The sequence below is a fragment of the Triturus cristatus genome, chromosome 10, assembly GCF_964204655.1.
Source record: "Triturus cristatus chromosome 10, aTriCri1.1, whole genome shotgun sequence".
NCBI classification, from domain to species: Eukaryota; Metazoa; Chordata; class Amphibia; order Caudata; family Salamandridae; genus Triturus; species Triturus cristatus.
The window spans coordinates 377,482,320-377,497,003 of NC_140593.1; the positions used below are offsets into that span (position 1 = coordinate 377,482,320).

General features: G+C 43.3%; 1 protein-coding gene across 1 annotated transcript in view; it reads right to left on the minus strand.

Moving 5' to 3' along the window:
* The window catches only part of CREB5 (cAMP responsive element binding protein 5), a 1,089,524-nt gene extending 1,075,692 nt beyond the window's left edge, over window positions 1-13,832 (minus strand). Inside the window, exon 1 of the mRNA XM_085631606.1 lies at window positions 12,934-13,832. The gene's annotated coding sequence lies outside the window, so the exon portion shown is untranslated. The remainder of the gene's footprint in view (window positions 1-12,933) is intronic.
* Window positions 13,833-14,684: the final 852 nt, after the last annotated feature.

Sequence of the window (14,684 nt, forward strand, 5' to 3'; positions counted from 1 at the left end):
ATAGGGCCAGACAATTGCAGCAAAATTTGCAGTGAATAAATCGAGATATAACTCCTCCACAACGACACTGAGAGAGCTATATTGGCTACCAGTGAAAGAGAGGATTATATTCAAATCAATGTGCATAGTCTATACGGCACAAAAGGGAACTGGCACAGCGGGTCAGGGCGGGTGGAGGGACCTTCCATATCACGGCTGCCCAGTTGTGGAATACGATCCCAGCGTCCATCAAGGCTAGTAGAAATCTGAATTGCCTTAGAAAAAAACTTAAAATGTAGCTCTTTGCCAGAAATTAGCCCTAGAACCCGCTAATGGCTCGTTTCAGGATTGTATAGTGGGAGTGGGATAGGGCAAGACACCATAGCGCCAAGATAACTGTAATGTTAACATTTCTGCTCTATATATGTCTGCTCCTTACTTACTTACAATCACTCTTAAAGTTGAAATATAGCAAATTGACTTTTCTATGAATAATAAAGAAATTTGATTTTAAAGGCATTGACAGCATCTTTTAGTGGCGCTGGAACCATTTTCAGAGTTGGGGTGCCGCCATCAATGCGTCGTCAGTAAAGTTATTGGGGTTGCACATACCACACCTATTGGACAGGTGAATGGTGGGCGAGTGGGGAGCCCATTGTCCAAAGTGTATGACTAAAGCACGGTGTGCTAGGGTAGGGCACTGCCTTTTACACAGCGCACATATAAGAACTACATTTGCCTCAGTCGTGCAGCTTTACTGCTAACCCTGCGAGGCCCATAAATGAAAAGACGTGGAAATCGATTTTCGGCGCATATCTATCATTTGTGCATCACACAGGTGACGTGTCTCTTTTTTGTTTTGATCCTATTACAATATTTGTAGCAATCACAATTCAGAATCACACAGACCAGGCCCATCACTATAGAACACTTCTTGTAACCTACCTTCACCCTTTCTTTTCTATTTTCTCTCTTTCTATCACCCTGTCCTTAATCTCCTAGCAAGTCAATGTAAAGGGGTGCAGCCAAACATGTATACCAATTACCTGTAGCTACGGCAACACCAACCACGTTTGGCTGGTACTTCCTAACGGAAAAGCTAATGTACCTGTCTGTAAAAATTAATAAAATACTTTGAAATAAAAAAATAAAAAAATTCTGAATCACACAAAAAACGAGCTTCATTGGAACTTTTCTTAATGCTCACATATTTATCGAAATATTTGTAACATTTATTTTGCAAGCCTTTGCAGTTTGTTCAATATTAGAAAACATTTAACATTGCGGGGCCTTTTCTACGACACTTCCTGTACCCTAGCTAGACGGTGACCTTGTTCACATTAAAAAAGAACCCCTTAGTTTACTACACTCAAAGAAAAGAAAAGGCCAGTGGTCAAGATAAACAGGCAGCAGTTCTGCACAATACATTGCTTCACGCTTGACACCATACACAATGTACATGCCTCGTTATTGCTCGTGCCCCTTCTGACCTCCTGCGCTGCAAGGATATCTAAGAAGTCCCGCACCACCTCTCGCACCCCCACTTCTGCGCCCCTGCCCTTAGACCACCCACCCACTGTAATATACCTGGCCCAGAGTTTTGGTCTATGTCCCTTGTGTGGCCTTGCAGATTAGAATCCTTCTCGAACAGCGCGTGCAGCCAAGCTTTAGGAAAGTGAACAGCACGTGCAGCCAAACTTTATGAAAGTGACGGGTGTGATGCTGCAATAAGAATTATCCTATTAACGCGGCAGGTCGCGTTGTTTAAAGTGCAGCGTTACTGAAAAGTAAACTTGCAGCATTATTTATTGAGGCGCCGGGAAAGGCCGGCTGGCCGGACATTCGATCGGCGCAGGTAATAATATCACTTACGGCCCCGGCCTGAATGCGCACGTGTGCGGCAGGGCCGCGAGGGAAGACGCCACGAGACACCCTGCGGGCCATCTGCAATTATTTAGCAGATCCCGAGAGGGCATCTCTGCGCCTGCGAAAGGCGAGACCGGGGGAACGCAGGCTAGTTTCTGTTCTTGCTCGATACTCCCATGAGCTTCACAAAACTCGACAACCGAGGCTCAGTGCGCGTTTAACTGTTCGGTGTCTCCAGCACGCTACTTCTCACACAAAATACACACACTTGAAGGTGGCGCTTCACTCTTTACAACAAGGCCCGCGTTTGTAGATATTGTCGCGCGAGGCCTTGTGGAAATCAGTCAGAGTGTCTGATGGAGGGAATGAAACTCAAGGCGAACGGCGTTGGTTGGGACTTTAAATCACAGCTCCCTCTTCAACGCTGTGCAGGAGGCTTGTGAGAGGTGCGAATAAACAGGTCAGCGCTGGGAAGCAAATGAGAAGGAAGGCAACGGAGGGCCGAGCTACAGGGCGAAGAAGCGTGAGAGAGAAAACATATGAAAGAATTGATAAAGAGAGAATGGACCGCAAGGCGCCGCAGAAAACTGGAAAGAGAAACCGCAAGTGTCCACACAGTCTTGTAGGCCCTTCGTGAAGCTAGAATAGCTGCTTGTACTGTGACGTGCCAAAGAATTCTGGCGTTTTCTGGAAACATCAGAGATTTATTGTTTCCAAGTAGGCATTGAAAACCTGGGCACGAACGAAAACAAAAGTGCGAATTTCCAGTGTGATGTATGACAACTTTTTTCTGATTCTCTGTGCACTACCTGCACATAGGAACTCCTCTCTTACAAAAATAAAATAAAATAAACTCTGCCCCCTCTTCAATGAGGTCGGATCTCGGTCGAACAGTAGACGCCATTATTGACCAAGGAAAGCAGCTGCTACACCCTGCTTGTCCTGGTTTTCGCGTGTACAATAAGATACAGCAGTGCTCTGACATTTTCCAACAGTGACCAAACATGCATTTGTATATAAATGAATTATAATGGTAGAAATAAAATAACTTTAGCATTGGATGATAATAATGAGGCTGAAAACACAAAATACCTGTTTATGAAGTGCTGCACTACAAACTGTCCCTGACAGAGGTATTCATGGTAGGAAAGATGATTGGAGAGATACAATGCATAGAGCTGTTGCACCAAGTAAGCAAATAGTTTTTCACGGACTCCTTAAAGTCAGGCAATAAAGAGTCTTATTCTAAGCCTAGCCAAACATCACATGGTGAGTTAACAAGTACAAACAAGTGAACAGTAGCAGACCACCGTCTTCTTACCATCGTCCGGCGGATGACCTCTGGCAAAAGCTTTTTCGCTCAACTCCCAAATCACTCCTCTGTCTTCTTGAATACTGCAGATGGGCAGAAAGTGACTGGCTCTTGGCAAAGTGAAACTTTCTACTTTCCGTGATTTCACTCTTCCAGACCTGTGGGTTTTCCCACAGTGGTACTAAGGCTCTGCTGTTCTACGATATCCAACAAGAAAAGGACCGACGGGCTAGTGGCACTCGCAGACGGTGCTGCCGGCTTCGCGCTTCCCTTCGCACCTCCCTCCCGCTCTTTATCTAACAGGTCCTTTTAGTAATGAGACTACATTTTCCAGTGGGCATCAACTCACACAGGTTGAATTTACTGACGTGGAAAAATTGGCTAAAATCCTGCAGGACTGTCTGGCCTACAACAGAATGAACGTTGTTGTACGTGTTGAAAGACTGCTAGCAAGCGGTTACTAGCTTGGGGCTTAATCTTTGACAGCACAGGCACCTGGCCCAGTGCGAAACCATCCACCTAAAGGGCAGCAGGCTTTGCATTTTATAGGATAAGTTTATTCCTTTACTTAAGTATACATTAGGGCTTGTGGTTTGTAAATGTCACTAGAACACCTGGATGGCAATATGAGAACTTTATATATGTGTCCTGTATTTTATTTTTATTTGATATTTTTTTTCATACAGGAAAATATTTATTGAAACTAGTAAGACAGAATATAGTAGAATTCTGTAGACTTCACTTGGCCTCTATTGGTTGAAATCAGTATTTCTCATAAATTATTGATGCAAATTATAGCAAATTATTGTCAAGTCTGGCATCATTCTAGTGAAATACGTGCTTTTAATCCACTGCTGTTTATTCAGTAACAGAAGGCAGACATATAATGCATGTAGTATTGTATATGCACACACACACAAGTGTGCGTTATGCAACCACTTTCTAGCAGCTACAATATTAACATTAGTTTACATGTTTTACAGCAAATTTACTTTTTATTTCACAGTAACTTGCGATATACATATAAAACAGAAGCGCTAGATAGAAATGTAATAGACCACCATTTGGTTCATTTCTGAGAACTAAGAAATACATTCCTCACTTGTCGTTATCAGAAGCCAGTTGCAAAAGCCTTTCCTTCATCAACCTGGTCAAGAGAATGCTGTATTAACCTCCTTCTCCATACATGCTGAAACTCCATAGCCAAGGTTTCACATCAAATCCTATTTCCTAAGCCACTTTAAGGGGTCTATAACTTAGGGCCTCACAAAAGTATACTAGAAAAGTATTACTGACTGAATTTTTGAGTATATAACACGCAAGAGCAGTGATACATAGCCAACTATAAATATAGAAAATCGCAAGTTGAGATGGGAAAATGTAGGCAACAATTGTTTGGGAGACCTTTTACGTCTAACTTTGATTTGCACGACAAAGAAAACCTTGACAGGAGTGGGATTTGCTTTGTGAGTGCTTTGTGTCACTCAGACTGGAGGGAGTTGCCTCTGGAGGTGCGCCCATTATCATTGTTCTGCCCGCTCCGCTAACGAGCGTTCATCCAAAGACCCCCTTAATCCCCTGATGGGGGGTTTCAATGAAACTGCTAATCACATATCAATAATAACTCATAATTAATTACACTTTCCTCTGCTTCTATGCCCCCTGTGGTTCTCCGCCCTCATCTAAAATCTCACAAAAAAGGAATCTTACGGGTTTTCTAACAACAACTAGGTCACCATTAACTTTCCTAATTTAACATAATATATGCGCAAAAATGCACTACTGATAGCATTTTTCTGTTGATGTTTTTATTTTTATGCATGGGACCAGTTCGTAGCAGGGTACAAAGCACTAATTTATTATTATTTAAATAGTGCCTTCGGGCACTTCATTGTGCTTTGTTGTACAGACATTATTCGTTTTCAGCGGCTAGCAAAGGTATCTAACAATGTACCAAATGAAAATCCAGGAAGAGTAAAGTATACAATTCAATACATCAAATTGGACTTTTTGATTAGAAAATTGATTACATCTATGTCCATGGTGATAACAATGATAGTCGAGGTGGAGGACAACGCGGGATGGGTGATCGAAGAGGTTGAATGTATCAAAACGGGCTCCTCCTCTATAAATGATTACATTTTTTTTACGACTGACACATTTTTAGCATACCAAAATAACTGCTAAACAACAACTTAATTGAATTTGTAAAATGAAACACCGGGCACAAAAAGAGTTTTATGAAATGTGGTAAATATCCAAAGATTAATACAATAAATAACTATATCAGTACAATACAAGCGACCCACTGCTCAGTACAAAGAAGTGTTAAACAATAATTGTGCTTAAAATACTCCTAAAGACTTAAATAGTTATTGTCAATAGAGTATGCAGGTGCAATGGTTTCAACCATAACAAACAACAGGGCAATGGAAGGAATGCATAAATTATCCCAGCCACTGGTGATGGCTTTGGTCCACATTCCAGATCATCATTTTTCGACCACTATGTCCATCTAGCGAGAGACCTCCCATATGCAATTCAGTCTTCGTCCTGCTCCGGTAAGCACAGTCTAGGCCGAACTGCTAGGCCATGACCCCTTCAAATAAGTACATAAGCAACCCCAGACAGGTTTGTTTTCAACCATAGCATGATGATGTGACGGTTCCCTGCCGCACTCTTGATTAGACTTTTATACGAATCTGCTCACATTCCTACTTAATTACATAAGCAAACCGACTGAAAGCAAAGCACCAAAGTAATTACTTCTAATTTTCTACCTAATTAGACCTCAGACACTGGCACGACTACTTGTCTTTTTAGATACATCCCTTTTAGATGCTCCGAGTTTATTATACTGCCCTGATGATTGCCCTTAGACTAATACGAATAGGTCGAAACGTCAGCTATGTGCAAAAGGCATACATGCATTTATTTACTGACCATAATATAAATGGAGATTTTGGCCAATCGCTTGACATCTGACAAGCAATCTGCTTGCTCTTCCAGGGATGATAATTTAACTCTTTAAGATAGTTTTTTCCATAAATATTGCATAGTGCTTTTCCCACAGAGGACTGCATCCGTCATATTGTACTGATATTGTTATTTTATTGTACTAGTAATCTCTGGATAATAAATTCAAGTCGTAAAATCTGCTTGTGCTGTGTGTTCCCATTTTGCACATACAAATAAATTGTTGATCAACGCTTATACTTGCAGACTAAAAGTGTGTCAGTGGTAATAAATGTAATAACTTATTGAGGAGGAGCAAGAGCTTTGATAGATTACTTGCCTACCCAGGTTCCACTTCGTACTGAGTTACTAGGTTGTAATTACTTGGACCAGGTTCAATGACAAGTATGTGAAGTTAGAGTACAGTTGTCTGTTAGTCATAGTTTGCGACTTCTTTGCACCTTAGATCTCATATTCAGGGTTTACAAAATCGAGGTTTTTGTTGAAATTCCATTAAAATATCTCTAAATGATGCTTCTAGCGCAAAATGTGATTTGTGGTTATCTCACATGATTTTTTTCACTAGAGCATGCACTTTGCATAAAATTGGTGCACAAGAATGGGGCAGAGATGGTTTGGGCACAAAATACCTCTCTGCAAAACATTTTTAATGCACATGAGCCTCCCTCTTGCAAAAAAAGTATTCAAAATTGCTTAATGGGAAATTTCCCAAAAATTAATTTGAAAATGACATAACTTTCACCAACATAATAAAAGTGTTCATCTGTTATATTAAGTATTTTATATGCCTTGTATATGCAATGGTTTTAATTAATCAAGCATAATAAATTGACTTGACTTGACCATCCAGGTTTAGCTTGTATTTTTTTTTTTAAATAGTAACATTTTCAGAACTTTCAATAAGACTGTATATGGTTCAGTTAAAATATTGATGGTAGGTCCATCCTTTGCTTAGTTTTAGCAAGAATGTAAAAAAGTCCACTGTCAGAGCTTGTACAGTATGCTTAGGCCACATGAGATCCCCTTTGACCTCTCGTTAACCGCCAATACCAAAGCAGGCATAACTTATGCAGCACAGACACTGAAGCCTCTGAGCTCAGCCGAGCCTTTGACACAGTTACACAGGTAAAGCACTTTAAATGCACTCAGCACAGCACAGTTCACCAGGAAATAACAACAGATTCAAAATAAACTCCAAAGTAAATAACTATAATGCAGGAGAATCACTCCCCCACCCCCCAGCGCCTTGAGAACCTCACGGGTGTGTAGGGCGCTTTATAAACCCCCTGATTGATTGATTGATTGACTACCACACCAGTCAGCATGTAGACTGTACCTTTGTACCACTCAGGAGTAGGGCCAAAGGAAAGATTTACATACACAGTTGACCTTTCTGTCCCTATTAAGTGAATCTCTCACCATTTTCAGCATTTTGTAGAGAAGGAAAAGTGAATTGCTTTCAGGTACAATGTCAATAATAAAAGCCTGTTTCACAAATAAGCGAGTAATTGTGAGAACCTTGTACCTGTAAGTACAAGTTTCTTAAAGTTGCTCGTTTTTTCTGCGTTCACAAAAATCCATTCCTTGCACGTGAATATAAACAGCAAAAATTGTAGATTTCAACACATAAGCATAGCCCATTCCCGGTGGATTTTCCACTGGCAGAAATTCTGCAGGTTTTGCGTTACACTTAAAATGCTAATTAACCCTAACTTTTTTCTTTCTTTCCACATGCAAAATATACATTTAAGTCTGTAGAACCCTCTCCCTGGGCCCCTGAAAATATGGGCGGTCCTGGGACTTTCACACGCAGGGTTTACACACTTACTTCATCACGTATTATCACTAAAGGTAGAAACAATTAAATGAAGGTGAAAAGTAGTTAAGAGCGTTTTTATGAGAAATAAAAAAGTTGCAACTTTGTGGATTTTTAGCACTTTCCAGACCACACGCCCCTGAAATTCCCCTGGGAACACCTACATTTGCCATATTTAACCATTCAGGTCCAACTGCAGAATTTTTGTAGGTTGTAAATGAGTCTTCGGGTTGGATAATTCATCAAATCTGGATTAAATATTCAAAATTTAGGAAATACGATTTAACATCCAACTTTTTCAAACATGAGTGTAATTTATGACTATGATAATAATGTACAAATAGGCCCCAGACGTGGTGACCACATGCTGGTTAGCACAAAGTCTGTAATGAGGAATCCGTATGTGGCACAGGTAATGTATCATGTATGATTTTTTCACCATCTACTGTGACACACAACTTCTGTTGTGTTTTACAGTAAGTTCTACAGTACCACAAAGTCATTTAAATGGAGAGTGTTGTGCTACACAAATGTTGCGATCACTGCATAAAGGGAACTAGGGTATTTGGAAAACATACTTGATACAGAATCTGAGAAACCCCACCCACCCTGCCCAATTTCATATTTATAATTTGTGTATGCGGTCATACATATCCTCAAATGTTTCCCCCACTCTTTCAATATTATTACGCCACCCAGTGTCCCACACTTCTCTGAATTTTTATACTCTTGATCTCCACCAGTGATGGTGAGATGTGTATAATTTCCTAACAATACTTTGTCTCAGTTGCTCGAACACCTCTCTGCCTGTATGGTCACTGTCTTATTTCTACTTTGGCTAGCACTCGGCCTTTAACAAGTGCACACTCTTGCATTGTGGTTCCTTTATTTCTGAAGCTGCAGAGCATAATTTCCCTCTGAATATTGTCCTCCTGTGTATATGTTTCACTCGGAATAAGACCAACCTCTACGACTCGGAAGGCTGTTTCTATACCAGGTTTCTAAGTGAGGTTTCGAAGCACTATGTGAATAATTCCACTTCAGATTAACTGCGTCCCATGTGGATATCTTGAAATGTGGTATGAACTAGGCCCTTGTGGGCCATTGTTTGCTGCCTCCTGTCTTCACGGTGTTTGGTATTCTTCTAAGGGGGTTGCAACAAAGCTGTTTGCAACACTCCAGGTGAGGCTTTACCTATGAGGTGTACAGCGGTAACACAATCTCCTTTTACCCACTGGTTAGACCACTCCCTATGACGAACAACATTCATCTGGCTGCCTCCTCGCCATGACATTGTTCTTGTGGTTAACCACTTTAAGGTCAAATGATATCAGATTCTCTCTCAACCCTTTTAAGTTCGGTGCCCTCCAAGAATCCTAGTGTTACTCCCCATCACTTCTGACCTCTAGATGCTGCACTTTGTACTTAGCCACAGTCAGCCTTACATGTCATATGCCTGCTTTTTTTTAGGCTTTTCTGGCTATGCAGGCTCACTATTACAGCGCGTGTGATAGCCCTGGGGGCACTATAGAGGGCACTAGTTTCTACTTAGATTGAACTCCATCTGAAAACAGCAGTTGACCCTTGTCAACTGGACTCTGGGATTATGCGGCAGTGTGAGATTAAATTAAGCAACATGGTTGACTGAAATATAGAGCGAGAAAAACGAAATTGGGCAACACATTATAGGACTAAAGACAAATAATGAAGTACTTTTGGGCATTATCTAGCTATTTGTATGTTTAACACATAATTATTCCTACAAAAAGGATCCTGGTACTTTAATGATGTCTCATGAAAGAGATGTCTCGAGAAAGAAAAATTTACACATTCTGGGGACATTACTGAAAATGTTGTTCACAAAAAAACATTATATTATGTTGCTTTTGCAAGGAAGCACAGTGACTCAATGTATTAACATCGTCCTTTCTGTTTCTCAGAGTGCAATAGTCTGTACAACATTTATACAATTGTTCACTCAGCAGAAAGCAGGCCTGCAGGTGCTCAGTCCATTGTGGTAGCACGTGCGCCTCTTTCACTCTGGGCGTCCCAGCGGGGTTTCCAGACTTGTTCTGGAGCTCAGAGTGAAGTTCATTCCATGCTCACATTATATGGATTATGAACGAATCCTGCTCTAGCAAGAAACGCCTCTATGGAACAGAAATGCGTGTTACATATTTATTCTCTGAGAGTTGTGTTCATAGAAAATAACTATTTTCAATGTAGTTTAATGACATTAAAATATGCCGGGTTTTGTGTCCTATTGTTGGCACAAACACTTCTCATAGCCTATCTTTTGATGCGAATAGCATCATCTGGGCAAAATCCTCATCTTGTCAATGCTTAACATGTGTATTTGTAAAGCGCAAGTTCACCACTACGGGTATCTTGGCGCTGAATAACAGATATTTGTTGTTACCCAACTCAATGGTACTCATTTTATCGACCTCAGATGGATGAAAGGCTGAGTGGACCCGCCGGGATTTGAACCTGTGACCATGAGGTCGAACACAGGCCCCTGTAGTAGACGCATTAGTCCACTGAGCCACCAGACCCGGTAATCAATCAAAATATTCAAAGTGACTGGTTAACTTCAGCAAAGTGTAAAGACCTGTGCTACATTCAAAGCATAGCATTTAAGCAACGTTGATTCCAGTAGAGTTAAAACATGGTTTCTGTTGGATTCTGCACAGTTTCCAGAAAACAGAGTATTATGTGGCAAATGTGACCAATCCAAATTTATGTGGAAATAAATTCTAGCAGCCCTGATTATGATTCATCCAGTTCCGTGCTGCCCACGTGCCTTTCTGTCTGCCATTCCAAGGCTGTTTACCTTGGGTTCACGCCCTCCAAGTGTAGGACACTTCTGGGGGCTTTAACAGAGTCCAGGTAGGGCACAGCGGTTCCTCTGCCTTGAGCTATTGCCGACTGAATATCGAAGATACGACTATTCTGATACAAAATATCCTGGACGAAGTATAGATTTACTATTCTCAGCTTCACACCTAGGTACCTTGAAGATATATATGTATATTGTCAAGTTACACATATGTGGATTTGAGTATTGAAAATCTATACTTACAAACCCTTTCGCTATTTTGATTTCGATTTTTTTTTACCTGGATATTTTATATCACAATATTCCATCTTGGATATTCAGGGGGCACGCCTGTGGATACTCTAATGAACAGGTTTCAATACATGTAGCTTATCTTTCTCTTTAAAGTGTGTTCCCCGTTCTCCCCATCCCCCTGATGCCAGAGTGGCAGACCCCAAAGTCTCACCCCACTCTCAGTTTTCTAGAGTGAGACAACACTTCAGACCCTGCTCTGTCTCTACCAAGTTAAAGAGAAGTGCTTCTGAGTGGTGCTAGATAGGGAAGCTGACACCACGCCTACGGGCTGCTGTATTACGCCATTAACAAATAACTTTTTTAATGGAATACGTATAGTGAAATATAATTGGACGACAGGTAGCAACCTCCGGGGCCCCTTGGGCTGCTAGTGTACCTATCTAGAGTTCATTCCAGAGATGATGACAGACCTCTTGTTTTACCGCACCCTTTTCAGATCCCGCGCTTTCCACCGAGTCTTGCTGGGTCGCACAGTGAGGCAATGACGTCCCGAGGGAGAGTCGTCACGCGGGGCCCTGCGACCCCTCCTGGGGTTGGCACTCCTCAGGTAGCCCCACCCCCCTTAATTCCGACTGACGTCTATGAATTTCTGTGAGATTTGGGAGTCTCTGGGAACCCTCACAACTTTCTGCAGGGATGGGGAATAATTTTGCGGTACGTCATTGCCCTGGTACTGTCCTTTCCCCACAGAGAGTGTTCTGGGATTATAGGAACACCGGCATCTTCAATGCAAAGTACCATAAGGCCGCCCATCGCGTTTTCTATTAACAATAAGCATTAACGGGAGTTGGGAGGGGTCATTGGTCGAAGTTCGGGACACCTCTATAACGCGCTGTACGAGAACGGCCACTTTCGGACCCTCCAGGCACGCGCCGGACCGTGAGATGCCGAGGAGACTGGGTGCGCCAGTGGCTTCAAGAGCCACGCGCCTCTCCTGCGAAGCAAAGGTGAGAGGTGAGCAAGTATAACAAACCCACACGTGCGCTACAACCCTAAAAGAAGTTTAATCGAAGATGCATTTCGCAGCAGACTGAGGACACACCTGCAGCCCGACCAAAAGGATGCAAAGCAGGATGCGCGCGTGCTCGGCGCAGGGCAGGTGACACTGCACAGGTATATCAGTGGGGTCATTCTAGAGAAGTGCTGCTCGTGCTATAAGTCACATTACTGGCAGAAGTAGGCTTGATTTGCTGAAATTCTCCCCTATTTTGAGATTGTCCATTTAGTGGGGGAATCGCGTCCCCGTGATATATGGTATGGCTTTAAGCTCCCAGCTGTGCCTAGTCCATTAAAGTCTCAATTGCCACAGCTCCGCGTGCAATTAAGTCCACACAAGTTAACTCCGGTCACGGCATATCCTGGTAAAAGGCCAAGCTCTCACCTACACTGGGAACGTCGCCGTTTCCATCGCTTGCTATCTCCAGTCCTAAGGGCTACAACTCCAATGTATGCATATAGCGTTAAATTAACAGCTCACAGAACTGCACACCAGGTCCAACTTGTTATATTAACTTTTATGTTAACTTACACAAGGCGCTTCATACCCACACCTGTCTTTCAAAGAGCTGTAAACGTGTTAGTAATACCAGCTCAGCTGTACTCCATAAGTCGCAGTTCCCACCTCTCACTACACATTAAAATTCACCCCAATCATTGTTATTATACTTATATTAAACTCCCAGGTGTATTACTACATATCCCGTTAAAGTTCTGATCACTCATTTAAAATACAATCACAGGTTCAGCTCTGTAACATATTAACAGCACATATCTCAGCAACGTATGGAGTATATAATAGACACAGCTCTCATCACTGTATATACAATGTCAAGTGTGTGTCAGTCTGTTTACCTGTTCGTACACAGACGATGTCGCGACTCGCCTCCAGTCACCGACAGACAGCACCCGAACACTGGCGGGCTCCTCGCGCCGATGATAAAAGATACCGCGTGCACTTTCGGAACTTGTAGAACTCCCTGTCGTAGACGTGGAGATGCGCCGGGCTGCGCGCGTGGCTGGGTAGCACTGTCACAGCTCAGAGCTGGAGGGTGGACACACCCCCTGAGGTCGCCGAGGCACCTGTGCAGCCCAGAGAAGAGTCACTCCGCGGATGTGCATCTCATCCGGAGACACCTCCAGGCGCGTCGGGGGTCCTCCTCAGCGGCAGCAGACTCCCCAGGCTTCGGACATCCCGGTCTGTGTCCAATCCGCTGCGACTGTTCCAGAGTAGAACCTGAGGCTATAGACGAGGCATGTCCCTGTGTGAGGAAGGGTTCATACGGGCATCACCTTCTCCCGAGTACGGAAATGTCTCTTTAGCCAGTTTCTAGACCTTTGCATAGAAGTCTCTCTATAAGGTGCTCCTATACCATATGTAGAAATGACCTGCCACTGTAGACGTGTTCCTCTGCACAGACCGGTCCCTATAAAATGGACCTACCAGTAAATACAGTTCTTCCCCTACATCCTTGCCATGTCCCTTTCCACGGAATTGACCTTTTAAACTTGACTTGCCCCTATAGGTTCAAGCTTCCTTTCTCTCTGCACAGATCAGCCGCTGTATGCTAGACGTGACTGTGCAGTGTGCACAGATGTGATCACATAAGATGGACCTGTCGGAGTGCAGAACTGTCCCATCAGCAGGACCTGTCGCTGTCCATGCAGCCCCTGCCCCGCTTCGATGCTGCCTCGGGTAAGGAGTCCACCGCAGCCGGCTGCAAGTGCACAGGCAGTCCGCACACAGCAGGCACGAGAGCCGTCCAGGCGGCGGCAGCAAGCACTGTATTTTTAGGAACTTACCAAACAAGTGTAGGGAAGGAAGAGCGTAGCCCGGTGCGGAGGAACCACGTTGGACTGAGAGCAGATTACAATGCATTCTATTTAGAGACCATTACATCACCCCATGGTGACGTCACGTGGGATTCCTGAACTTCTAAATCATTGCGGTCCCAGCGCGAGGGGGCGTGGGCGATGGGCGGGTCCTGAGGGGGCGGGGCGCACCCCACCAGCCTGACGCCACGCCCCTCTTAGTGCTGCAAGATAGGAAAGGACGAGTGAGCTAACCTCGCTAGAAGTACTGGGGGAGGCTTGAGGGAGGGACGCAGCGCCCGCCCAGGGGAAGCAACAAGCAGCGGCTTGTGTTCACGGCTCGGCTGTGCTGCTGACACAGGCCGAACCACGTACTGTGTGTGAGGGAATCATTCCCGACCGCCTCCCACCCTCTACCCCCTGCGCCATGGCGAGTGAGAACTGCGCCTCTGTGGTATTGAAGGGGGCCAAATCCAATCTCTCCTCAGTTTCAGCGTCTGTCTATAAGACATGCTGAGTTACAAAAAATCTTTGGCTTGTGGACATCGCGCTGCAAAATACATAAAATAATAGTTTCAAAAAGAGTGGGTTGATCACATGCGTTATTAGCAGACCTACTTTTGTTATCTTATTTTACGAGTATTTTCTGTCTTGTCTCCAACTTTTCAAATTTGGCCACACAGGCAGAAGAGCAGTCTATTCCCATAAAAATAGTAAATGCAATTCTGTGTGAAGAAAATTTTCTGTCTTCTTCCTTCCTCAAATTTCCAAACCAAAATGGAAGCTGCATTCAA